Source organism: Pelobates fuscus, chromosome 5 (assembly GCF_036172605.1).
Source record: "Pelobates fuscus isolate aPelFus1 chromosome 5, aPelFus1.pri, whole genome shotgun sequence".
In the NCBI taxonomy this organism is placed as follows: Eukaryota; Metazoa; Chordata; class Amphibia; order Anura; family Pelobatidae; genus Pelobates; species Pelobates fuscus.
Window position 1 is genome coordinate 341903367 of NC_086321.1, and position 26088 is coordinate 341929454.

The 26088-nt window shown below is 41.9% G+C and overlaps 1 protein-coding gene across 2 annotated transcripts in view; it reads left to right on the forward strand.

Annotated features, from left to right (window-relative positions):
- Positions 1-26088, forward strand: part of CSGALNACT1 (chondroitin sulfate N-acetylgalactosaminyltransferase 1) — a 369464-nt gene that overhangs the window by 34351 nt on the left and 309025 nt on the right. The window contains exon 2 of one of the 2 annotated variants that reach the window (XM_063455808.1): positions 15982-16058. The exons of the other annotated variant lie outside the window; for it this stretch is intronic. The gene's annotated coding sequence lies outside the window, so the exon portion shown is untranslated. The remainder of the gene's footprint in view (positions 1-15981; positions 16059-26088) is intronic. 2 annotated transcript variants of the gene reach the window in all.

The following is a 26088-nucleotide window of genomic DNA, read 5'->3' on the forward strand; positions in this document are numbered from 1 at the left end:
ATTACAACCTATAAAGAACCAGAAACTCTCTGTCTGATCTAAGCCCGGTGGCACGGGGCTTGACTAACTGACTGAGAGTGATCAGTGGATGCTATCGGCCAATGAGCTAATCCTGCCCTGGTGTCCTAGCCAGGAGACCTGACAGAAGCTCCTACAAACTTCTAGCTCTCTGAAGGCTGTAGTGGACCCAACAGACCTCATGTAAGAAAGCAAACTGTTCTAAAATGGTTTGACTAATTACAATGGAGGGAGTGTGGGGACGATGGCCCAATAACCACTGCAGTATGCTGTAGTGGTTATGGTGCTTGGTGTGTCCTTTTAACTACTCTGAGGAAAAATCTAAGTTTAAAGGAACACTATAGTCACCTAAATTACTTTAGCTAAATAAAGCAGTTTTAGTGTATAGATTATTCCCCTGCAATTTCACTGCTCAATTCACTGTCATTTAGGAATCAAATCACTTTGTTTCTGTTTATGCAGCCCTAGCCACACCTCCCCTGGCTATGATTGACAGAGCCTGCATAAAAAAAAAACTGGTTTCACTTTTAAACAGATGTAATTTACCTTAAATAATTGTATCTCAATCTCTAAATCAAACTTTATTCACATACAGGAGGCTCTTGCAGGGTCTAGCAAGCTATTAACATAGCAGTGGATAAGAAAATCTTAATTAAACAGAACTTGCAATAAAGAAAGCCTAAATAGGGCTCTCTTTACAGGAAGTGTTTATGGAAGGCTGTGCAAGTCACATGCAGGGAGGTGTGACTAGGGTTCATAAACAAAGGGATTTAACTCCTAAATGGCAGAGGATTGAGCAATAAGGCTGCAGGGGCATGTTCCATACACCAAAACTGCTTCATTAAGCTAAAGTTGTTCAGGTGACTATAGTGTCCCTTTAAGGAATACGTAGAAAATAAATATGTAGATCCTTACTTCATACAGAATTAAAAAGAAAATTATGTTTTTAAAATGAGCATAATTTTATTAAAATACAAAAATGGTAACAGTTTGCCATATCATTTGGGTATTAGGAGGGCCATTATAGTATTGCCATTTCTAATTAGGGAAATGGGCTCCAGGGATGAAAATATAATTTAACCTTTTTATAAATCAATAGCAGATCTACACTTCATGGAATTAGAAAACGTGCAGAGGCTTACTACGTAAGTGGAATTGACAGTTTTCGCTGTGAGAGGCTTTTAAAATTCCAGTTGTTTACACTAGAAAAAAATGTATTGTAGGTTTTTGTTACATATTTATACAACCATATGAAACCTATATAACTGCTTTGTGGTCAGCTGTTTAATGAGGCAGTGACGCGAGATTTAGTGGTAATTGTTCTTTGCAATAAGCAGAATAAAGAAGAGGAATTCACTGCTTAGAGAAGTTGTGGTAGTTTCTTCAATTGATGTCTTTAAAAAACAAAAGACCCTTAACAGCCGCAACATGCGTGAAAGGTTAAATGTTAGTCTCTTTTTTTTTATTATTTTTATAACAAAAAAAAAGCTACTTTACTTAATAATGGCTTTTCCATACAGCGTGACCGTTGCACATTGTTATGAAGTACACCTGGCATGCAAATATGACATTGTAGTAGTTTTCTGGTAATGGAACTGTGCCTTGCGGTCATGACTATTAGTCGGTTTAATATAGCACCAACTTATTCAGCAGCGCTGTCCAATTATTGAAAGTGGATATTGGAAGTAATTCTGCGGATTTGAGGTAGGTAGATATATTCACCAAAAAAAATCTGGATATGAATGATAGGAGTGTCAGTCGTTGAAATATATTGCTTACAAAGTACTACCGTAATCAGAATGACTATATTATTTGTTTTTCTTTGTTTACGTGCACATCAGAATATATCCTGATATATAATTGAGACAACTTTTTTCATCTTGGTATATTCCCCACGCCGGGCCAGTTTAAGGTACCCAGGTAGGCAATTCACAATGTGCAAATCGCATATTGCTCGAGACTAGAAGCCAATATCAGGAAAGTATAACACTAATAACGTTACTTGATATATTTGTTGGTACAATGTAGATTAGAAATTTGTAATACTTTTTCGAACCTGTGCATTTGATGGATAGCAGATGCCCTTTAAATTCACACACTGCATTTACTCAAGGTCTGTGGGGGGAGGAAGGGGGGGATTTTATAGAAACATTTAAATACATAAAGGGAATCAACACAGTAAAGGAGGAGATGATACCGGAGAAACTGACGGAAGCCAAGCACAGAGAGATGGACACAGGTTTCTTCAGGAAGGAAGAGATTCTTTATTGGATCACCGATCGGGACTCAGAGGGACTAGCGTCACCAAAATACAGCAAATTCTGAGCCCCGGACAATAGTGCAGGCTCCTTATATAGGCATATAACTCCTCCCATATTAAGCTCCACCCGCACATTCTCTTGACCAATCAATACAAATAAGAATTAACTTCCTGTTTGACCGCATGGCTTGTCCAGCACAATGGAGGAGGGGGAATACTATATCCTGTATTCTTGCACATGCTCCGTACACTACTGATCGTATCTTGCCTCGTGCAACCAACTGATCGATACGTCAGCATATGCACGTACACATGCCACGTGGTAATCTCGGCCTACTAAATTTATTTTTACCGAGATTCCACCACATTCCCCCCTTTGATGCCTCTTGATATTTTACAATTACTTGAGGCATCACATAACCTTAGTTTGCTTACACCGCAAGTTACCTTGAACCAGACCAGACTTATCTTATGATGTGAATCTTCAACATTCATCTTCTTGCATTGGTTCTCCCTGATCTAGAGCCTTATATTTATATATCGCCATTATCTGTGCAGCAGCCTTCCTCTCTGCTATACTTCCTATCAGGCTTTGCACAGACCTAACTACTAAGGGTATAAGACACGGCAGGAGTAGACACAACAGTAAAATCAGTAGGACTCCACCTACCACTGCCTTAAGCCCTCCAAACCACTCATACCAGCTACCAAACCAACTACTTGGATTGTACCCTTTCCATACCTGAGTAGGCACATGCGCTAGTTTAACCATATGGCTAGTAAGCTCAGCTATTGCTTGCCCTTCATCATCTATTTGAAGACAGCAATTGCTTAGGTTAAACTTCCCACATACACCTCCCTCTACTGCCAAAAGGTAATCCAAGGCTAATCTATTCTGGTATACTGCTGTCCTCATCCTGGTATTATGTTTCACTAGAAGATTGAGCGCTTGTGATGTTTCATTAGTGATAATCTCAACCACCGCCTGTAATCTTATAATACGGTTGAGCATATAAATAGGGGTTCTATAACCAAAGGTACCATCCTCAGCCCACGTGGCTGGCCCATAATAATCTATGATACGCTGGGGAGGCCATTCATTATCTTCCCAGGTACCTATCTCTAAGGGTCCCCTTTTCTTCCTATGATTCACATCATACACTTTAACACCTAAAGTCTCACCTGTTTCAATCGGTAACAAGAAGAAGGATGGTTTGAGCATACCCAACACACATGCCCCTTCCCAGTCCTGTGGCAGCTCCGAATAGGCTTTCTTACCACAGATCCAGTACAAATTTGCTGGGGCTCTCCAGGTAGATGTGATGGATAAATCAAACCACACATCCTTTAAATTGGCGTATCTAGCAAACGGGTTAGATGGTTCTGAGACATTTGAAGCCGACCACCAAGTTGTATTCTTTGTATCATCATCATAAGCTTTTTGCCCTAGACAAGTTAATTCTCCTACAGAAGTATTATACATTATTCCTTTCCTTGCTATGCAAACATAACCTATGATGGAGGTCTTTAATCTCCACTCAGATTTACCTCTAACACTCAAATGATAATCGGCTGGTGCAGATATTAGTTGGTCAACTGCCTCAGAACCGGACATTACCTCCTTTGCTTCCCAAGGCCATTGGTCTCCCATGTTAGTACCTCCACACACATAGCAGTTGGTAACATTAAGACTACCGGCAATACTTTCAGCTAGGTCAATGAACAGGTTCTTAGCGCTATGGGGGATCTTATTATCTATACTCATCTCTTCATAAAAGGAGTGGTATACTTGATGAGTCTGGGAGGATACCGTATCAGTCTCTATCCCTATAAACAATAATGTCCCAGGATCTAAACCCGTCCCGTATATCTGAAACCCAAATAAATTGCCATACTTATCTAGGAACTTGTCGGGATTATTAATAAGTATATGGACTGGGTTACATTCCATAGACTTACAATATGGGCTAGTCGGCAACTTAGTCACTATCATGTCTTTATCTACTGTCTGTCCCCAAGTCGCCCACCCCACACAAGACCAATATGGGCAAAAGTTATAGTCTTTATTTGGGCATCTAGGACTCACATATTTATTTTTACTACTGGGACAAATATATTTATCATTAGACCCATACGTCCTCTCCCATCTAAGATCCCCACATACATTCCACGGCTTTCTACCACTTGATATCGCCTTACATGCATCAAATAGCAGAACACCCGAAGAATATACGGATTCTAACACCGTCTTATTAATTAGGGTCCCCTGAGGATCTCCATTCCTGAGAGTCAACCAAATTGTACGAGGCTGATACTCCGGACTGAAGCACTTAGGTTCTCCTACTCCTAAATGGCATACACTATAGTCTATATTTAAGTATCTACATCTTGATACATCTCCTTTACATTCGTATTGTGAATGCCAAATTAGGGTTTGGGAAATATGGTTACCTGTTCTCGTAGTCTTAATGCATACCTCACAGCTAGGAGTGTCGGTACCTCTACCTTCCTGAATATAAAAACACATGTAAATAAACACAATCAAAAGCACATCTTTCGCCGTCATCCTCAGTCTTCGTCCGTGCGATGGAACCTCAGCTTCCAGGATGTGAGGGCTGCAGGGAATGGAGTTCTGCTCGTCTTCACAGGTGTCCCTTCGGGACTTTCCTGGCTTATACACTATGTGATGGTAAGAGGACAGGCTTTATTATGGCCTTCTCACTTACACCTGTAACAATAAAATTTGTAATCCACAATAATTCCTCGTTACTCCGACTGAGTAGTGCGTTTCAACCGGATCTTGCAGGGATTCTCTGGATCTGCTGTAACTTGCCAAGAATCGACTGCTGCTGGTTTAACCCTGGAGTGATGTATCCACGGAGTCACTTCTGCTACTTTTATCGCTGTAGGGGTAGACAAAAGAACAACATAAGGACCTCTCCACTTGGGCCCTAACGGTACATTATTCCACTCTTTAATCCACACTTGGTCTCCTGGATGATAATTATGAACAGGGGGATAAATATTCACAGGTAATCTATCTTGTACCCATTTCTGTACCTCCTCCATAGTCTTACCCAACTCTACAACCTGCTGCCGGGTAATTCCTTCTCCCAACTGACTCAAATCCCCCCTTAAGTTACCAAGTACGGGAGGTGGTCGCCCATACATAATTTCAAAAGGAGAGAGGCCCATCCTTCTGGTAGGGGTACTGCGGATTCGCAATAGAGCTATAGGTAAGAGAACGTTCCACTTAAGTTGGGTTTCCTGACACATTTTAGCCAACTGGTTCTTAATAGTTCTATTCATTCTCTCTACCTTACCAGAACTCTGGGGTCTATATGCAGTATGAAGCCTCCACTTTATACCAAGCATATGAGTCAGTTGTTGTAGGCACTGGTGAACAAAAGCTGGACCATTGTCCGATCCTATAGAACAGGGTAGTCCATATCGGGGTATTATTTCTCGTAGCAGGAATCTCACAACTTCTCCTGCTTTCTCTGTACGAGTAGGACATGCTTCTACCCAACCTGAATAGGTGCACACAATTACCAGCAGGTAACGATGTCCACCCGATTTAGGCATCACTGTAAAGTCTATTTGTAGATCGGACATGGGGAGTCCCCCCATAAACTGGACTCCTGGTGGCTTTACTGGTCCTTGTCTTGCATTATTCTTAGCACACGTTACACATCTGCGTACAATGGCCTGAGTCAGGTTGGACAATCTTGGTATGTAGAAATGTTTCCTGAGAGATTCTTCAGTACTGTCTCTCCCAGAATGTGTCCCGTTATGATAATTTTGGACAATTTCTACCGCTAGCGATGCTGGTATAACTATTCTCCCATCTTCTAGCTGATACCACTTGTTCTCCAAATACTTTCCCGGTTCAGTCTTTAACCACTCCTCTTCTTGAGTTGTATAAACTGGAGTCCATTGAGACAGTGGGGTTGGTATTAGAGCAGCTATATGCCCCACATACTCCTGTCTTCCTGATTCAGCAGCACGCTTAGCTGCACTATCTGCCATCCGATTTCCCTTAGTTACATCACCATCTCCTCTCAGATGCGCTCGACAATGTATGATACCGACTTCTTTCGGCTCCCACACTGCTTCCAATAGTTGTAGGATTTCAGCTGCGTACTTGATTTCTTTGCCTTCTGAATTCAGTAGTCCTCTTTCTTTATACAGAGCTCCGTGGGCATGAGTGGTTAAAAACGCATACTTAGAGTCCGTATAGATATTTACTCTTAAACCTTCAGCCAATTGTAACGCTCGTGTTAGTGCTATTAATTCTGCCTTTTGTGCTGATGTTCCTTTTGCCAATGGCCGAGCTTCTATCACCTTGTCTATTGTTGTTACTGCATATCCTGCATAGCGGATCCCTTCTTTCACATAACTACTGCCGTCGGTATAATATTGAACATCGGGGTTCTGGATGGGAAAATCACGAAGATCTGGTCTACTTGAGAATACTTCATCCATTACTTCCAAACAATCATGTTGACTTTCAGTAGGTTGTGGCAAAAGGGTAGCTGGATTTAAGGTGTTTACAGTCTCTAAATGCACTCTTGGGTTTTCACACAACATTGCTTGATACTTGGTCATACGGCTGTTACTAAACCAATGATTTCCTTTGTAATCCAACAACGTCTGTACTGCATGTGGAACTCGTACATAAAGTTCTTGACCCAGAGTGAGTTTATCGGCTTCAGCTACTAGCAGGGCGGCTGCAGCTACGGCTCTTAGACAAGGTGGAAGTCCGCTGGCCACTGCATCCAATTGCTTAGACATGTAGGCAACAGGTCTTTGCCATGATCCCAAGTACTGTGTCAATACTCCCACAGCCATTCTTCTTTGCTCGTGTACATATAAGTAGAATGGTCGTGTGTGATCAGGTAGACCTAATGCTGGGGCACTCATCAAAGCCTTCTTCACATCTTCAAATGCCGTTTGCTGTTCTTGGGTCCATAAGAAGGGGTCGTGCTCTGTACCTTTGATGGCTGCGTACAGAGGTTTTGCTAGTATCGCATAGCTGGGAATCCATATCCTACAGAAGCCCGCTGCCCCCAAGAATTCTCGCACTTGTCTTCTATTCTTGGGTATTGGTATTTGGCAGACAGCTTCTTTTCTCTCTGGCCCCATAATCCTTTGACCTTCAGAGATATGGAATCCCAGATACTTGACAGTTGGCAAACACAACTGAGCCTTCTTTCTAGACACCTTGTATCCTGCCTTCCAGAGAATATGTAGTAGATCGTGCGTTGCTTGCTGACATTTTTCTTTTGTAACTGCTGCTATCAACAAGTCATCTACATATTGTAACAATACACATTCTCCTGGGATAGACTCGAAATCCAATAAATCTTGACTTAGGGCTGAACCAAATAGGGTAGGTGAATTTTTAAACCCTTGGGGCAGTCTTGTCCAAGTCATTTGGCGTTTTGAGCCCGTTACAGCGTTCTCCCATTGGAAAGCGAAAATACATTGACTTTCTGCGGCAATTCGGAGGCAAAAGAAGGCATCTTTGAGATCTAAGACTGTGAAGTAAGTAGCCCCGCCCGGAATTAAAGCAAGCAGGTTATATGGATTGGGTACAACTGGATGTATACTAACAACCGCATCATTGACTGCTCTTAAGTCCTGTACAGGTCGATACTCATCTGTACCGGGCTTTTGAACAGGCAGCAATGGGGTGTTCCAGGGGGAAGTACAGAATTTTAGGATACCATACCGTATGAACTTATCCAGATAGGATTGGATGTTCTTCTTAGCCTTCTGTGGGATGTGGTATTGTCTTAGGCTCACTGGATAAACCCCAAGTTTCAGTTCAATTTTTATAGGTGGAATATTGCGGGCCAGTCCTGGTGGGTTGTTCTCTGCCCAAACTCCTGGTATGTTAAACAATGTCTCATCACTCCTAGTCAACACTGTATAAAGTCGCCACTCTTCTTCCTTTGGTACGGATAAAGTCATAATACCTGAAGGTCCATTAAACTTCAAAGATGTTGTTCCATTTGGTAGGAACGTAATCTGCGCTTGTAATTTTGATAGCATATCACGTCCTAGCAATTGGACTGGACATTCAGGCATATAAAGGAATTGGTGTTTTACTACGTGGCCTCCCAATGTACAGAGTCGACTTTTAAGAACCGGTCTTTCAGCACTTCTTCCAGTTGCTCCTATCACAGTAATAGTCCTTCCAGATGGAGGAGCAACTAGATTAGTCACCACTGAATGTTCAGCACCAGTGTCGATCATGAACGCACTCCTTTTCCCCCCTATTGATACATCGACCATAGGCTCCGCTCGACCAAGGGGGATGGAGCCCGGTCGGTATCAATAGTCCTCCATGACCGTGTCAGCCAATCCTACGAAGTCCCTACCTTCTCTATCGCGGGACCTTTGCGCTGCTGGAATATACCTGTCTTCCCTAACACTTCCTCTGTTCCCATTACTCCCTCTATAACCATTACTCCCTCCGGGGCCTCCTCTACCTCTCGCTCTGCCTCTAAAGTTTCCATAACCTGTCCTAGGTCTGTCTTTCTCAGACTGTTCCCTTCGTGGACACTCATTTCTCCAATGCCCTTCTTCCCTACAGTAAGCGCACTGATTTCTACTTAGAGGTTCCTCATTCCACTTACTATCGCCTCTATCTGGGCCCCGTCTATCTACGCCTGCGATCGCTACCGCTAGCATATCAGCCTTTTTACGCATCTTGCGCTCCTCCTCTTTCTTACTTTCTGTATCCCTGTTCATATAGACCTTATTTGCTACCTCCATTAGTTGGGTGATGGACATACCTGCAAACCCTTCTAACTTTTGTAGCTTGCGCTTAATATCTCCGTATGCTTGGCTGACAAAGGCGGAGTTAACCATTCGGGAATTGTCTGCGTCTTCCGGATTAAAGGGGGTATACAAGCGGTATGCCTCCAATAATCGGTCATAAAAGACACTGGGTGCTTCATCGCTTTTCTGAATCACCTCAACTGTCTTCGACATGTTAATGGCTTTCTTTCCTCCTGCTTTCATGCCAGCAATTATAGCGTCTCTATAGGCTCTGAGTTGAACCATATCAGCACCATTTACGTTCCAATCGGGATCAGTGTTGGGATAATGTGTTGCGGCCCATGCTGCTGGATTAGCTTGGTTCAAAGCACGGGCTCTATCTTCTAATGCTTTAATGGCTGCTTGATTTATTCTTGTCCTTTCCTCATTGTTAAATAAAGTCATTAGTAACTGCTGGCAATCAGCCCATGTCGGATTATGCGTCTGTACTATTGAGGTGAACAGATCAGTCATAGCTTGTGGTTTCTCAGTATACGAGGAATTATGGGTCTTCCAGTTTAAAAGGTCGGTAGTGGTAAATGGGACATATACGAAGACTGGGTCAGCGTGTGCCATTTGACCTGCGGCATCGATATAAGCTGACCCGGGATTTAGGCGAAGAGGCATCTGATAATGCTTTAATTGTTGGGCACCAGTCAACTGTCGGGTTTGGATGGGGCTACGTAGGGAAGCGTCAGTCATGGTTTCCGGTCGGGGAGAGATAGGGTATGGGGATGTGGGAGGTTGGTTTTGGGAAAAGGTCGTAAATAGAACACTTCGAGCCGAGCTAGATGAAGCTTGACCGGAAGTCTGAAGTGGCGCCAAATCAGGATATTCGTTTCTAATGGGGGTGGGTTCTGGTTCCGGAAGGGGAGATTTAGTACGAGGGGGGGTGGATCCTGTACTGGAGGAGGAAGCGGAAGTGGATGAGGGTAATGAGGGGAGGGGTGCAGGACTTCCTGCGTTTGCGTCACTTCCTCTTAACGGAAAGTAAGGGGGCGGCAAAGGGATCTCGGACTCAGGGGGCGTGTCCAAAATGGGCCTAACACCAGTCCTAGTGGACGAACAAGTCCTAGCTACCATGAGGCGACACTGCTCCTCGTGGCATGTCTGGAGCCATTTTGGCGAGTCATTTACGGCCTGTCTCCAACAGTCAATATAAGGAAACTGGCCGTAAAGTTCAGGCCTACCTGATACAGCCACGTGTAAGCGCTGTACCAGAGTTAGATCCAAACTGCCACGTGGCGGCCATGCCGCAACCAAAGTAGGCCACTCCCTAGTGCACAAAGTAACTAAACGCACAGAAGACATCTTAACCCCAAAATCACAGGTTTTGAATCCCTTTTTAAAATTCTTAACCATACATCCTAAGGGATCCGGAATCGTTGACTGCGACGCACCCATTTTTAACAATGGAACGTCGTCGACAACGATTACTATACACGCGTACTATTCAACAGTCACACCCGTTTCCTTTGGCAACAGCACCACGTGGTACGGTTACCAAGTGAAACGTACACAATAACACAATAAACACTCAGGGAATTCCCGTACACACACAGCTGCTACACCAGTCACTATATAATCAATATTATGCCCTTTGGCGTAACTATACAGTCACCCACGCTATAATTCTCTATATACGAATTACCCGTCTATAACACACCCCAGTAACATCGTCTTTTACAAATAGCGGTTACAGTACGGTTAGCATAGGTCAAAGCACAAGTTAAGGTCACAATACAATTATTAGTGGTTATGGTGTTAAACATGCAATGGACGACAATGATTAGTACTTATTATGCAATGTCAGTAAATATACAGGGTTATGGTACCGTGCACTATGATACAGCAACACACTATTAACACTCTCGCTAGACGGCTGAGCTCGCGCTATCTAACAAGATATACACTTTACTAAAACAATCGTTAACACATTTACAATTCCCAACTAAACTATTGGCCAGTACCTTGAATGGACTACCTAAAAACAATCTACATACGTTTTGGTTAGCCACACTGCCCAATCACCACATATATAGCGAGCTAGAGGACCGAATTTACACAGACGCCTCTTAGTCGCACTATACAACGAGCTAGAGGACCGAATTTACACAGACGCCTCTTAGTCGTACTATCAAAAGTCTAGTGGGTTCCAAATTTACACGCCTTCCCACTTAGCCCAGATAGGATGAGAACTAGCGAACCGAATTTACACAGACGCCGCTTAGTCTCCCGGTCCCTCCGACCTAGCGAACAAAATATACACCCTAGAACGCTAGTCTAGACAAGACACCGGTGTCCGGCTAGGGCTTATTTTACACCAGAGCGCCCTGCCTGACTAACCAAATCAAACGGTCTGACTAAAGAGCGTTCGATCGAGCGGTGCGCCTTCGCTCCTTCCCTCCGACAGAGGGGGCAGATACAGATTCAAAAACCCCTTTGGGCCTACCGCACAATCGGTATACCCCTAGCGGGTCCTGCCGTCTAAAACAGCAGTTGTCTTACCTCCTCGTTCCTGAACCTGAGTTCACACTCATCGACGGGGACACCCCAGCACTTCTCACGTAGAGGCCGATGATCTCCTGGACAACAGACCAGTGGCGCCGAGACGAAGGGAGGTCCACGCAGAAGTTCAGGGGTGCAGCCGTAGAGAACGTGGGCAAAGATAGACCGTCTCACGCCTCTGCCTCTCAGCTACCGTTGAACGATGAGCTTCCCGGCCAATGCACCAAATGATACCGGAGAAACTGACGGAAGCCAAGCACAGAGAGATGGACACAGGTTTCTTCAGGAAGGAAGAGATTCTTTATTGGATCACCGATCGGGACTCAGAGGGACTAGCGTCACCAAAATACAGCAAATTCTGAGCCCCGGACAATAGTGCAGGCTCCTTATATAGGCATATAACTCCTCCCATATTAAGCTCCACCCGCACATTCTCTTGACCAATCAATACAAATAAGAATTAACTTCCTGTTTGACCGCATGGCTTGTCCAGCACAATGGAGGAGGGGGAATACTATATCCTGTATTCTTGCACATGCTCCGTACACTACTGATCGTATCTTGCCTCGTGCAACCAACTGATCGATACGTCAGCATATGCACGTACACATGCCACGTGGTAATCTCGGCCTACTAAATTTATTTTTACCGAGATTCCACCACAGAGACTATATTTAAAAGCAGAAAAACTACCACAACAAGAGGACATAGTCTTAAATAAGAAGGGCAAAGGTTTAAAAATAATATCAGGAAGTATTACATTACTGAAAGGGTAGTGGATGTACGGAATAGCTTACCAGCTTAAGCGGTAGAGGTTAACACAGTGAAGGAGTTTAAGCATGCGTGGGATAGGCATACGGCTATCCTAGACTTAAGATAAGGCCAGGGACTAATGAAAGTATTTAGAAAATTGGGCAGACTAGATGGGCCAAATGGTTCTTATCTGCCGTCACATTTATTTATTTATAAAATATTTTACCAGGAAAGATACATTGAAATTTCTCTCGTTTTCAAGTATGTCCTGGGTCTACAGATCATTGCATTGTTACAGTTAGTGTACAATAAAATACAAAAACAATATTAATATACAATATATACAAAATTTAACATAGAACAGGTAGGAAATATATAATCAACCATGACAGGTGCATTCTGTTTTGAGGTATGTAGAGAGGGATCTCTTAAAGGACTTTAAGCTTAGGGAAGATTTTAATTTGTGCGGGAGGTCGTTCCACAAATGCGGTGCTCTGTAGGAGAAGGAGGATCGGGCTGCTTTCTTTTTGTATTGAGGTAGACTATGTGTTCACCTTATAGATTTTAGGTATTTTCTCATACACTACCCCTTTCAAGACGAGAGTTAACAATTCTGCAGCTCCACGTCCAGGAATTCACTGGGCTGGTTTCTCCAAGTCACATCCCTGTCTCAGTGATTTAGCCAGCATTCTAGAAGATGGAATGCAGCAAAGCGAGACAAATTCTGTAATGCATATAGCTCTCTCCCTGTGGGCAGAGAAAAACTGCATTGATTCCCGGTTATTAGAGAATAGGTAGTGAAGACGCATTGCATAGTATTCATATGGGATTGTGATTAATAGGTGTAAAGTCTATTAAAAAGAAATATACATGACTATTAACATGGGGGAAAACAAGGAAATAAACCAAAGGTGATTAATACAATTAACCCAGAGGGCTTGGCAATTAACACTGGAAAAACAAGTAAGGGAGGAGGAAGTGTTCAGAAAACTGGAAATAAAATATATGATTTGACTACAATGCGGTTCACATGGAAATTTTCAACCCTGCTATAATTGCAAATTGTTCCCACGATTCTCTCCCTGCTACGTACTACTCTGTGTTTTCAATTAATTCTCTCCCTGAGACTTGGTTATATACTTATACCACTATCACATGGTTATTTATCAAAGTGAGAATTCAGAGTGAATTTCAAATTTAGAAGAACACTATACTGTAGTATTCTATATACAAATCCATTTTGCTCACGTTCTAGTGTTCCAGTCACTAGAACAACGATGGTGTCTGTGGCGAAACCAACCTCGCCACTGGGCCCTGGAGAAGCCTGTTTGCTAGCCTCCTACCTGCTGACTATGGCCCCTGGGTTATTTGGGGCATATTGTACTGTATATTGCTGCTACTGGCCCTTTTAACAGCATCTATGGACATATTGGGACTTTTGGGACTACTGTCCCTTTAAGACTGTGATACATATTCTAGTGTACTGCCTGTAATATTATATGTGTATTTGTGTGTTAAGTTTAACCTGGGATATGTATGCAGCATTCATCTGATTGTTCGGTAGAATCACTCCATTTATTATATTGAGTGAAACTACCGAACAACCAGACCACCCAGGAATAAGTGTGCCTCCAATTACAGTTTGCAACAATGTTGCAAACGGGTAATTGGCAATCAGTGTAATGTATGCTTTGTCCTCTGGGTGGCCGCCATTCGGGAAACAAACACGTGGCGGCGGCCATCTTAAACTAGCGAACAGCGGTGTTTTGCCGTCGAGTGTCTGGAACTAAAATCGGACACTTGACTAGGCAAACACCGCTGAGACCTCCATACTTCCAGAAATTCGTATAGAAACTACCGAATGACCCGCCGTTCGGTAGAAAGAACCCCACAAACAAGGGAATTCATTCAAACCCTCTCCAGGCTCTATAACACAGGCAATTCGTCTGTTTTCATTCCCTTGTTTGTGACCGACCGCAGGGCCAAAATGCATGGAACTGTTTTCGGATACTTTACCCATGCGGTCGGTCAAATCTTTGGAACCCCATATCTCCCGAACTGTTCATCCGAATGACTTGAATTTTGGATATGTTTCCCCCCTGAATAAGGGCTATCCAGCAATGCTGGATTTAAAGGTGTACCCCCTGTTTTTGGGGTACATCCAGAACTTGGCTGGAAAAGTGTACCGGATAATTGGGTTTAATGTTATCTGAGGGGAGGGGATGTGTGGGCTGAACCATGTATGTGATTGGTTATTTTATGCCTCCCCCTGGGTGTGGTATGTATGTGGATTATTGTAATAAAAGCCAGGCTGGATGAGCCAGTCCAGAGTTCCTGTTTTACCCTCAAAGTGATGTGTCGTCTCATTATTGGGGGGAAGGATTTATTGCATGCTGTTCCAGTTGACTGCTAGGAGTACAAGCCTATTCGTATGGTTCCTATTCAATGGTCTACAGCATTCATATGCTTGGGAGAATTTAAAAGGTTTCTCGGATTCGGTGATTGTGGTGTCTGCCAGAGTGCTTGGAGTCCTCAGGAAGCACTAGGAGCATCCTTTAACGGAGGTACTCAGTCGGGGTGCCAGGTGATCCGTTACAGTGTCCACTGGCAGGCTCTTTTAAAAGTGAGTGCAAACTTATTTATCTACTCACCTAACGTGTTTTATCAGACATACTACACTATATTGGTGTCTATTCTGTTTGTTCTTTTATACCTCTCGTATCAACTTTTACTGGACAAAGAGATAAAGTACACATCAGCAGGCAGGGATTATACCGCCCTGCATGCATAAGTAGAGCTCCCCCAGCTAGAGTGGTCCCCCAGAGGAAGGCTTAAGAGTCGAAATGTTGGGGTTTTCATACCTTTTTTATGGGTGTATGTAACTAGCACTTTATCACTATTGTGGTATTGGTATTATAGATTGGGTATGCACTATTCTATGCACTTTTTTTCTGTCAAAATTATTTGATGTATTTCTACAATGCATGAATAGACGTTTTTTTATGTGCAAAACCTTGGTGTGCCTTGGGATCATTACTATATCTAAAACAAAGGAGAGCTAACTGCTGGCTCTATACACTGTAAGTGTATCTTTTTTTCATATTTATCATCCGTACCTGACATACTACACTATATATTGCTACAATGTTCCTTCCTCTTGTTGCATACTGCCTAAACCTGAGGATATTCTTCTTTTTTACGCACGTACATCCTACTTTTGAAAAGAGAGACTCCGGTTTGGGTTGCTCAAGCTGCCTTCATCATGCCACCAACACACCTCGAGTGCTAGAAAACTACTGTTAACTGTTCTCTCCTATGCACATATGTATGTAGTGAACATATCCATTTTTATACATATCCCTATAAATAATTAGTCATCCGACCAGAGTCTAAGAAAGTAGTCCCTACTTTCTCTCTGTATATCTCTACCCAGTCAAAATGAGGATTTCACTCCCTTATTAACCCCAAATGTATACATTGCAACATTCAGAGTACTAAATCTTAAACCATTAGTCATACCTGTCATAATATGTTTTATTGTACATTTATTGTTCCTGATCTTATTTTTTTGCCTTTAGAAATAATTTAAAACATTGTCTTCTTTTACTTCTTAGTGTAACAGAAAATCCGTTGCTGGCTTCCAGATTATCCATACACAGAACCTGGTAGAACAGAATTTGTTTTCCATCAGGTAAGAACATGTTACCCCATTGTACAGTGCTACGGAATTTGCTAGCGCTGTGTAAATAATAATAATAATAATGAAGTGCACATTCTATTATACATCAAAGAGATACTCTAAGCAACAAATAAACTCTAGATTAATGAAGCAGTTTTGGAGTACAGATCATGCCCTGGCAGTTTCCTTGCTAAATTCTCTACCATTTTGGGGTTAAATCACCCTGAATGTGACTTACACACGTAATACAAATGTATGGTAAAGAGAAATTTCATTTTTAGTCTTCTTTTATTTCACATTGTATTAGATAGAGCAGGAGATAAGAAATTCTAAATTAAACACATTGTGAAACAAAGGAATTTGAAGAAAATAGATCTCTCAGTGTAGTGAGGCTGTGTAAGCCACAGGCAACAGAGGTGTGGCCTATAAAGACAATGTACTCTCATATGTATTGCCATAAAATTAAACAAAGTAGGAAAATTCCTTAGCACACCGGCTTGGAAACGACACCCAGTATGTCAAAACGTTGGCTTTTCTGTTTTAATGGCCGTATAAACCATCATTATACCACCTTGATGTGGATGGAGGATCTTTCAATGTTGATGTGAAGGATTCCTGAACAGGTATCTTACCTGCTAGCACTGGCACCAGAATTTGGAGATTCACAGGAGTGCCTATCACCCCTTACTATTGTGTACACAAAAAATAAAAATAAAGTAAAGAAGTAAATACATGGTGTTGTGAGGTTACAGTGTATGTGTGGCAGCTGGCTATAATATGCACATCTGGATACATAGTGTGGCGTATTTTCTTTTTTTGGGGGGGCAGAAAACAGAAGCTGGCAGACAAAATCACAGAGCGTATAGTAAGAGAGGATTGGAGAAACAGAACAGAAGGTACGGTAAATGAATACAAAATGGGTGATAAGAAGTGCACACAAACTATGGAGGTTATATATGAAAAGCGTCTGCATTGGTACCTCTGTTCTGAAAAGTGGTAGTAGTGTGTAATTGTGGTACTGTGCATGCTGGTTCTACTGGTTTCCATTGTGACAGCCATACGTTTAGTACCTTAGAACACTTAACACTTATCAGTATGTGATTCTAAGTATATTTGAGGGTTGTTGGTAATTTGTTCTATTTATTTTTTTCTATCATTGGAAAAAGTGCTGATAGTCATATTGTTACCCCTAAATTAAGTAAATAGCAAATACATGTAAAACCATGGAGAAAAACCGAACCATTTTGTTTTTCTAACAATCTTATGTTACTGTGACTTGCCTTGTGGTTGAATGTTTTGGCCAGCGACTCTACGGTTCTGCAGACTATGTTGAGGTTTCATATTTATTCCTAATTAATAACAATACACTATTAGTGCCAGGGCCGGACTGGGGATACAAAGCAGCCCTGGATAAAACAATTTATGCCAGCCCCATAAGTCACTGCGCCATATATTGTCGCGTGTAACATGTAAGGCTATGTCTTGCCATGACAGATGATTGAGTAATCCATACAGGCTTTTCAACGTAAATGTCCCTACAGGCTTTTCAACGTAAACACTGACTTTTCAGAGAAAAAGCAGTGTTTACATTGCTTCAAAGTGACACCGCTAGTGACAGTCACTCAGACGGTCACTAGAGGTGCTTCCAGTGCACCTACATTCAGGGCCTCCACACTCTGTAGGTGCTGAACGTTCCCCATAGAGATACATTGATTCAATGCATCTCTATGAGGAGAGGCTGATTGGTGTAACGTTTTGCAGCCAATCCAATGGCAAAGCATTGGATTGGCTGAGATCATCAAGCTTGATGATCTCAGCCATAGAGGCAGGGCCAGTCGAGGGGAGACCAGCTCGCTGCGTGGGGGAAAAAAAAGGTGAGCAAAAACACTATTTTTAAACACACATATACACCATGACAGACACAGAAACACACATGACAGACCATGACACAGACAGACCCACACACAGACCATGACACAGACAGACACACACACATATACCATGACACACACACCATGACACAGACAGACACACACCCCATGACACAGACACACACACCATGACACAGACACACACACACACACACACCATGACAGAGACAGACAGACACACACACACACCATGACAGACAGACACACACACCATACAGACAGACACCATGACACAGACAGACACACACCCCATGACACAGACACACACACCATGACGGACAGACACACCATGACACAGACAGACACACACACACCATGACACAGACAGACACACACACACACCATGACACAGACAGACACACACACACCATTCAGACAGACACCATGACACAGACAGACACACACACCATGACACAGACAGACACACACCCCATGACACAGACAGACACATCATGACGGACAGACACACCTTGACACAGACAGACAGACAGACACACACAAGTCAAGTCTACTCATATGTAAGTTTCATCACACTTCAACCTACTTGGGTATGTGTGAAGGATTCTCAGTCTAGATCTCTGTACAAACACAAGAAGGCTGGTATCCTTTAGTAGCACCATAGACTAAGACTCAACATATTTTCTTAGTCATCAATCTACCTCCCTTTTACTTGTATTTTTTTTTCTCTAGGTAGACTATGTTTTCTTTCACACTTACTCGCACATACGTTCTGGCACATTGAAACCATTTTAGGAATATGCAAATATCATACTGGGTCCTGGCCCCAAACACAAATAGAAACATGTTAACGTACTGTGTAGTAAACTCATCAATAGAAAGATATTGTGAAAAACATACTGTATATGCTACAGCTTTTTCTAAATAACATCTTACCAGCATTTACTCTTCTACCAGTACGCATCCAGGGGGTCGTGTAGTGCAGGAGGCTGCTGGGGCAGGGGCACCTGTGCTGGCGGAGGTCTGCTGGCGGCCGCTGGGGGACTTGTACTGGCGGCCGCTGGGGGAGCTGCGCTGGCTCTGCTCTCCCGCCCTCGCGCGCTGCTGAATGAGACCGGGGCCGGAATATGACGTCATATTCCGGCCCCGGTCTCATTCAGCTGCCCGCTGGGGAGCAGAGCCAGCGCAGCTCCCCCAGCGGCCGCCAGTACAAGTCCCCCAGCGGCCGCCAGCAGACCTCCGCCAGCGGCCGCCAGCAGACCCAGGTGTCTGCCCGGCCCCAGGTGCCGACGGCCCACCGGGAAATTTCCCGGTATCCCGGTGGGCCAGTCCGGCCCTGATTAGTGCAATGTGTGTGCATGCTAAAGGTAATCTAACAAGAAAGAGAATGCACACCAAAAAAAGCCACAATAGTTACTTAACCTGGTTTAATAGGGCAGAAACAGGACACAAAAAGTAATGTTCCCTTGATAAAGGCCACCAGGAGGTGCCGAAACGTTGGGGGGTTACTTTTTGTGTCCTGTTTCTGCCCTATTAGGCTTGTGAAAACTTTTGGTAATTATCATTGATTTTTTTGATTTATTTTTTGTGCCTAATTTTGTCACTTTAATTATAATTGTTTGTTTTTGCCTGTATCTGATATTGGCTTATTAAACCAGGTTAAGTGACTATTGTGGCTTTTTTTGGTGTGCATTCTCTTTCTTGTTAGATTACTATTTATATGGGTATTTGAGGGAATACCAGTGAGGATTAGCACCCAGATGGTTATGCTTTCTGTTAATTAGTCTCTCCATACTTTGTTTATTGTATGCATGCTAAAGGTAAACAATTTTTTAAATTTAAGACCAGAGTAGCTGAACTTAAAGCATAGCCGACTCAGATAATTTTCCAGTTCAACTATTTTGACCTTAAAGGAATACTATAGGGCCAGGAAAACAAACGTATTCCTAACCCTATAGTGTTAAAACCACCATCTTGCCCCCCCTGCCGCCCCTTATACCCCTAAATATGGTAAAATCTTAATTTTGTTAAAGTCTGCAGCTGTTGGCTCTGCCCATTGTCTGCCTGCTTGGCTGACATCATCAGAAGTGTTGAACAAAAGACAATCACAATGCTTTCGCATAGGTTTGACTGAGACTGTCAAGGAGGCAGATTTAATGTAAAAAAACAAAAAAGCAGTAAAATAAATAAATAAAATTTAATGAAAGGATACCTTTCCGAACTACATAATTGAACGTATGGGAAAGGAGAAAATGTCTTTCCATTTATCATATGAGTCAATGTGACAAAGTATTAGTATGATTGTGAAACCTAATTATTCCAGTATCTGCTTTCATCACTTTGATAACTTACCGTATATACTCGAGTATAAGCCGACCCGAATATAAGCCGAGGCCCCTAATTTTACCCCCAAAAACTGGGAAAACTTATTGACTCGAGTATAAGACTAGGGTGGGAAATGCAGCAGCTACTGGTAAATTTCTAAATAAAATTAGATCCTAAAAAAATTATATTAATTGAATATTTATTTACAGTGTGTGTATATAATGAGTGCAGTGTGTGTGTATGAGTGCAGTGTGTATGAGTGCAGTGTGTATGAGTGCAGTGTGTATGAGTGCAGTGTGTATGAGTGCAGTGTGTATGAGTGCAGTGTGTGTGTATGAGTGCAGTGTGTGTGTGTATGAGTGCAGTGTGTGTGTGTATGAGTGCAGTGTGTGTGTATGAGTGTAGTGTGTGTGTATGAGTGCAGTGTGAGTGTATGAGTGCAGTGTGAGTGTATGAGTGCAGTGTGTGAGTGCAGTGTATGAGTGGAGTGTGTGTGTGTGTGTGAATGCAGTGTGTGTGTATGAATGCAGTGTGTGTGTATGAATGCAGTGTGTGTGAGCTGACCGAGGTGCTGAACGGACGGCGCGGAGGAGAAGGGAGCTGACAGGAGCTGCTGTGAAGGTAGGTTACAGCTCTGACAGCCCCCCTCTCCCCCCTGTCTGTATTATGGCAATGCAAATTGCCATAATACAGACTCTGACTCGAGTATAAGCCGAGTTGGGGTTTTTCAGCACAAAAAATGTGCTGAAAAACTCGGCTTATACTCGAGTATATACGGTAATCATTTTTTACTGTAAAAATGTCTTGAAAACGCCTTACTTTTTAATGCAACAAATAATATAATCATTTATGCTCGGTTGATTTGATATATTTATTTAGTACTTCTCTCAACAAGTTCACATTACGTTTAGTTACACTTGGCCTCCAGTTTGAGCACCAAATATTCATGGGTTGCCCACCCTTGTTTCAACCAATTACCTCCTCATTTCCTTTGCATGTTACCGGTGGCTACAATTATCCTTTAATTCTCTCTGGCCATCACCTTCAAACATCCCCTGCTACCTCTTGTCTTAAAACTCCCTATTCTTTAGATTGTAAGCTCTCTGGCTATTTAGCTAAGCACTTTGTGTGAAGGAACCTAAGTAGCTAGATTTAAGCTCATGGGCAGGACCCTTTAGCCTTTTGCATTGGTCTGTGTATATTGAACAGTCACTAGCTGATTTTAGCTTATCTTTTGCCATTACAAAGAGAACTTGGTCTATTTGCATATCAGACTGATTCCCCCCCAACAAACGTTCCAGATCTGAAATGCAGGATAGTGCTCTCTGCATGAGAGATACAGCAACCCCAAACAATTGTTAGGTCGCATCAGTGAGGTATGGCCGATACACCTCTAGGCACTGTGAGCAAGGGGTCCACATCTGGATTACCCTTCAAGTTTAGGTAGAGCTAAAAAAAAAACAGGGTGTAAGAGAATACTAATTACAAACGATATATCAAGTAACTTGCCTTTCGGTGGGTCACCGCTCAGATTTCAAGCTAGTTTTAGCTCAACTTGTGCCATTACAAAGAGAACCTAATCCATTTGCATATCAGACTGATCCCACCCAAAAGAGCGGTCTCAAGATCTGAAATCCATAAAATCCGGATCCACAAAATGGTGTTTACTGTGCTGAAGCCAATCCAGAAAAGCAAAACAGAAGCTAGAAAATACTAGTTAAGAAAAAAAAATAAAAAAAAAAATAAGCCAAGAAAACGAATAACCGTTTTTAATGGTCCCCAGGAAAACCGAAAACCAAGAAACATAAAAAGTGTGTGCAGCACATTTAAGAATCTTTATTTTTGCCTACAGCAAAAAGTGGGAAAGGAGTCACTTTTTGCACAGTGGTCTCCATACAGAAAATATTTTTTTTTTTTTGTAAACCACTAGTCTTGCTAATTCCAGTGCATATGGTGACATCTTCTGTTTGTATGCAGAGTTAAAACACATGGAAAAATATCATCTAGAGCTTGCTCTAATCGATTCCCCGAACCTTAAGGTTAATGGTAATGTAACTAAGCAACCACCGAACCATGGAAGCATTTTTTTGAGTGTATAAAACAGGATTCATTTCTATGTTGCTAGTCTTTATTGGATTGGATTCTCAGATGGATCTTATAACAACTCGAGATGTCGGGGTAATTATTCTGAAATGCTCCGTGGTTTTCTGGAGTGGAATTCGAGGTTTAAATCAACACAAATACTGCCAGCTGTTGCTCTGATGAGATGCATGGATGGCCGTTAAGGATTTTCTCTAGTGGCACTTGTAAAATTACTTATTTTTCATGGGAAATATTTATCATGACAGAAATGAATTCATTTAGCACAGCAAAGCAATGGATTGTGATTTTTGCAATATTCTGGTTTTGATTTACTTTTATGTATATCTCATCCTGTGGGTCACAGTGGACGTTACAAACAAAATTACAGCATTTTAGTTATTTATTAGGACAATATAACTCTGCGTGTGTGTATAAATATATGTATGTGTGTCGATATGGATTACGTATTAGACGGCCGCCTAGTGCAATGGTTTAGACAGGGGCTTGGAGCTACAGCTCTGGCTGTGGGGGGGCTCTCCAAAGATCTTCCAGCTCGGTCCTGAGCCCACTCACTTCACTGAGGGAGAGATGTGGTCTGCAACAATATCTGTAGAAATCCTGATCAGTCAACATGTGTCTGAAACTGATGGCCTCTCATTTCGGCTGCCTGTCAATCATTGTTATAAGCATTGTCATTTGCACTTGGCACAAAGTACAGGGAAAAGGTTCGAGAACAGAGCTGATGGGAAATGTATTCAAAATAGGTGATAGCAGGGGCACTTCTACTATATAACATAGGGATTCTGTAGAGAAAGTATCTATTCTAAAAAGTGGTGTAAAACATGTAAACGGGTCGGAGTCACCAACGTAATGCGAGCGCCGGTTCCACTGGTTTCAGCTTTTACTACTTTAGACCACTTTTCCGAACCGGACACTTTGTATACATAACCCCCCACTGGTTCTCTTTTCTGTTTCTCATTTTCAGTGCCCATGGCTGTGCCTGAGCTGAACGGGATACTGATGTAATTTACTACATTTTTAATATAGATTTAAAAGGAAACTATCAAATGGGAAAAGTTAATAGAAGTTATCAATGATTATTTTATGGAATCATTTCCAGAGAGTTTTCCTTTTATAGAGTATTTTGTTAGTCTCCAAGTTCTATTGATTTTATCAGCTATTTTGGGTTGTTATGCCACAAGTCATGTGGATCTAGAAATGATACATGTTACCCTACCACCGAATTAAACTCTATGAATGTCTCTTTGTATTTACATGACACATGAAATGTAACTTGTTTTTTTATTCTAATTAGAGGCACAGGCCTTTGGTATGAAAAGACCTCACTCTGAAGTGACAGGTTAAATTACTGCTTTGATCAAGGTCAGTGGGATATACACAGGGTTTATTAACATCAAAGGCTATGATGTTTCATCTCTCCGCATTTAGCCTCTCTGTTCTTACTATGGAGACTGGAAGGTATCCCATGAAGCCTCTGTATGATATAAACTATAAACAAATGCCGCTTGCATCAATGTTGATACAGGAAGGATTATATATTACGAATCTTCTATTTTCATTGTTTGCATGAAATGAACTTGGCTAACTAATGTAACGTAGCAGTTGGTGGCATGATATTCAGTATGCATAATTAAAAATATTTAGCAGAGCTGCATCAAGCCTTTAATTAGGTTAACTGAATATTCACAATTGCAGAAAAATACATGGAGGTAAGAGATTTTGGATTGAAACTCTGTAAATGGTATAACCTGGAGTGCAGAATTTCATGGGCTCTTCAGTGGTGTCAGAATGAGGATTCAGGGACGTAAAATAATTGTTTGACCCCTTCCTAAAGATCCAACCGTGCCCCTACATCCAAACTATAAACCTACCCCTTCCAATTCCACCATTGGCACACTTCGTTACTTACAGATACGCATAAGCTCACACAGACAGGCAGACGCGCACACACACAGTCACAAAAGGCCACACCCAGACACAGATAGGCATACATATACACAATAAAATAAGAAAGCCCTGTGGCCTATTTAGGAACATCAAATTAGGGAGCTGTTTAGCAAATAGCTTATTATGTATCCTTAAATACGGCAATCCCACATAAGGATAACACATTAGGGAGTTATCTACTAAACAGCTGAAATATAAAAATTGAAAAAAGATATTCATAACGTTGATCATTAAACTGTCTAGCAGATAGCTTCCTAAATTGGTACCCTTAAATACTGAGATTTCCAGAAAAAGGATACAAAACTAAGGAGCCATCTACTATTATCTACTTTCTTATTTTTTTATTTTTTTTTTTAGCTATAGTCCATTTACAGACATGGCTTTTTATCTTTATAATATAATTTAGAAGGCTTTACATGCTCCAAACTTTTATTGGAGAATGTTTGGTGGAGTTAAACCTCCAGCAGCAAACGCTGCAATATCCTCCTCAAATCATTGAAGTGATCATGGTAGTTGGAATATCCCTTTAAATGTCACTTTACCACCAGCTCTTCAATACAACTTGATTTTTACTCTTCGACTTAGCGTGACATTCACAGGCTCCTCCAATGCTGGTCTCTCCAACCATACCTCTTGCGATGTAGAAAAATAATCAATGTGGCACCTGTACCTTCTCAGAACCATGTGGACAATGCTTTGTTAGGGGAGGTGTACATGCAAGACATACAAAGGAGTGGTCAAATGCTGTGAACGTGCCTGATTCTTTGTGGAACTCTGATTACACAGCAACATTTATTGGTATTATATGCCTCTTGCTATGGTTCTAGGGACATAAACCAATAGCTGACATTCTGGAAGTTCCGGGAGTCACCTGCTTTCTCAATGCGTCTCCCTGACCCCCGGAAATGATGTACAATATCCTGAAAATCATCCCCGATTGGTATTATTTCTCCCTATCACTAAACAGGGGCCCAGTCTGGTGCTGCAGCCATTTTAAGAGTGCAACTGGGCTCCTGTAGTGTTGGCCAGCAGACAGCCGATAACTTCCTCCCAACTTCAAAGAGCATCGTTTGGGAGGGAGGAAGGCGGTGGCACCGCAGGCATAATCTATAGTTTTGAGTTTATATTTTTTTACCATTAAATTTATTTTTTTTTAAATTTAAACTCACTTGTTAGTTAGCTGCCACTTGTAGACTCCTGTTTGTCTTGACTTTGTAAAGAAAATTAAAAGTTCATAAATAAAAAATGAAGGGCAGTGTAAACGAAAGGTGAAGGAATGTTATGGCATACGCAGTCCTAGGGACACTGCAATGATCAATGAAGGTGAAGAAGTTTCATGCTATATTATAAATCATTTTCATTTTAAAAACTGCAGCAGTTAAATAGAAATCTATTGGCAATCAGCGCTACTTTATACTACGTAGATGAAAGTGGTTTTTCAAAATCACATTTTAGCATTTGGTTAATATCATTGACCAATGACATCTGATCTCAATAGAATTCCTTGTGTTGGTTGCACTGAAGCGTAGTTAAGCATTTCAGAGAGACAATTTATTGGGAGGGGTCCCAGCTGGAAAAGTCTTTGCCGAGAAAAATACTGTAGTGTTAGTATTGAGTCTTACTGATCCCGGCTGGATAGCCGCCACTACTGTGAGCCCACCAAATGTGGAGGCATATTAAACAGGGGGCTATTGTTGCGTCTCATAATAAAATTGAACAAAGCTTCAAGCTTACTTTACACTGGCAATTTGTACAAATTAGCTAAGGGTCATTAAATA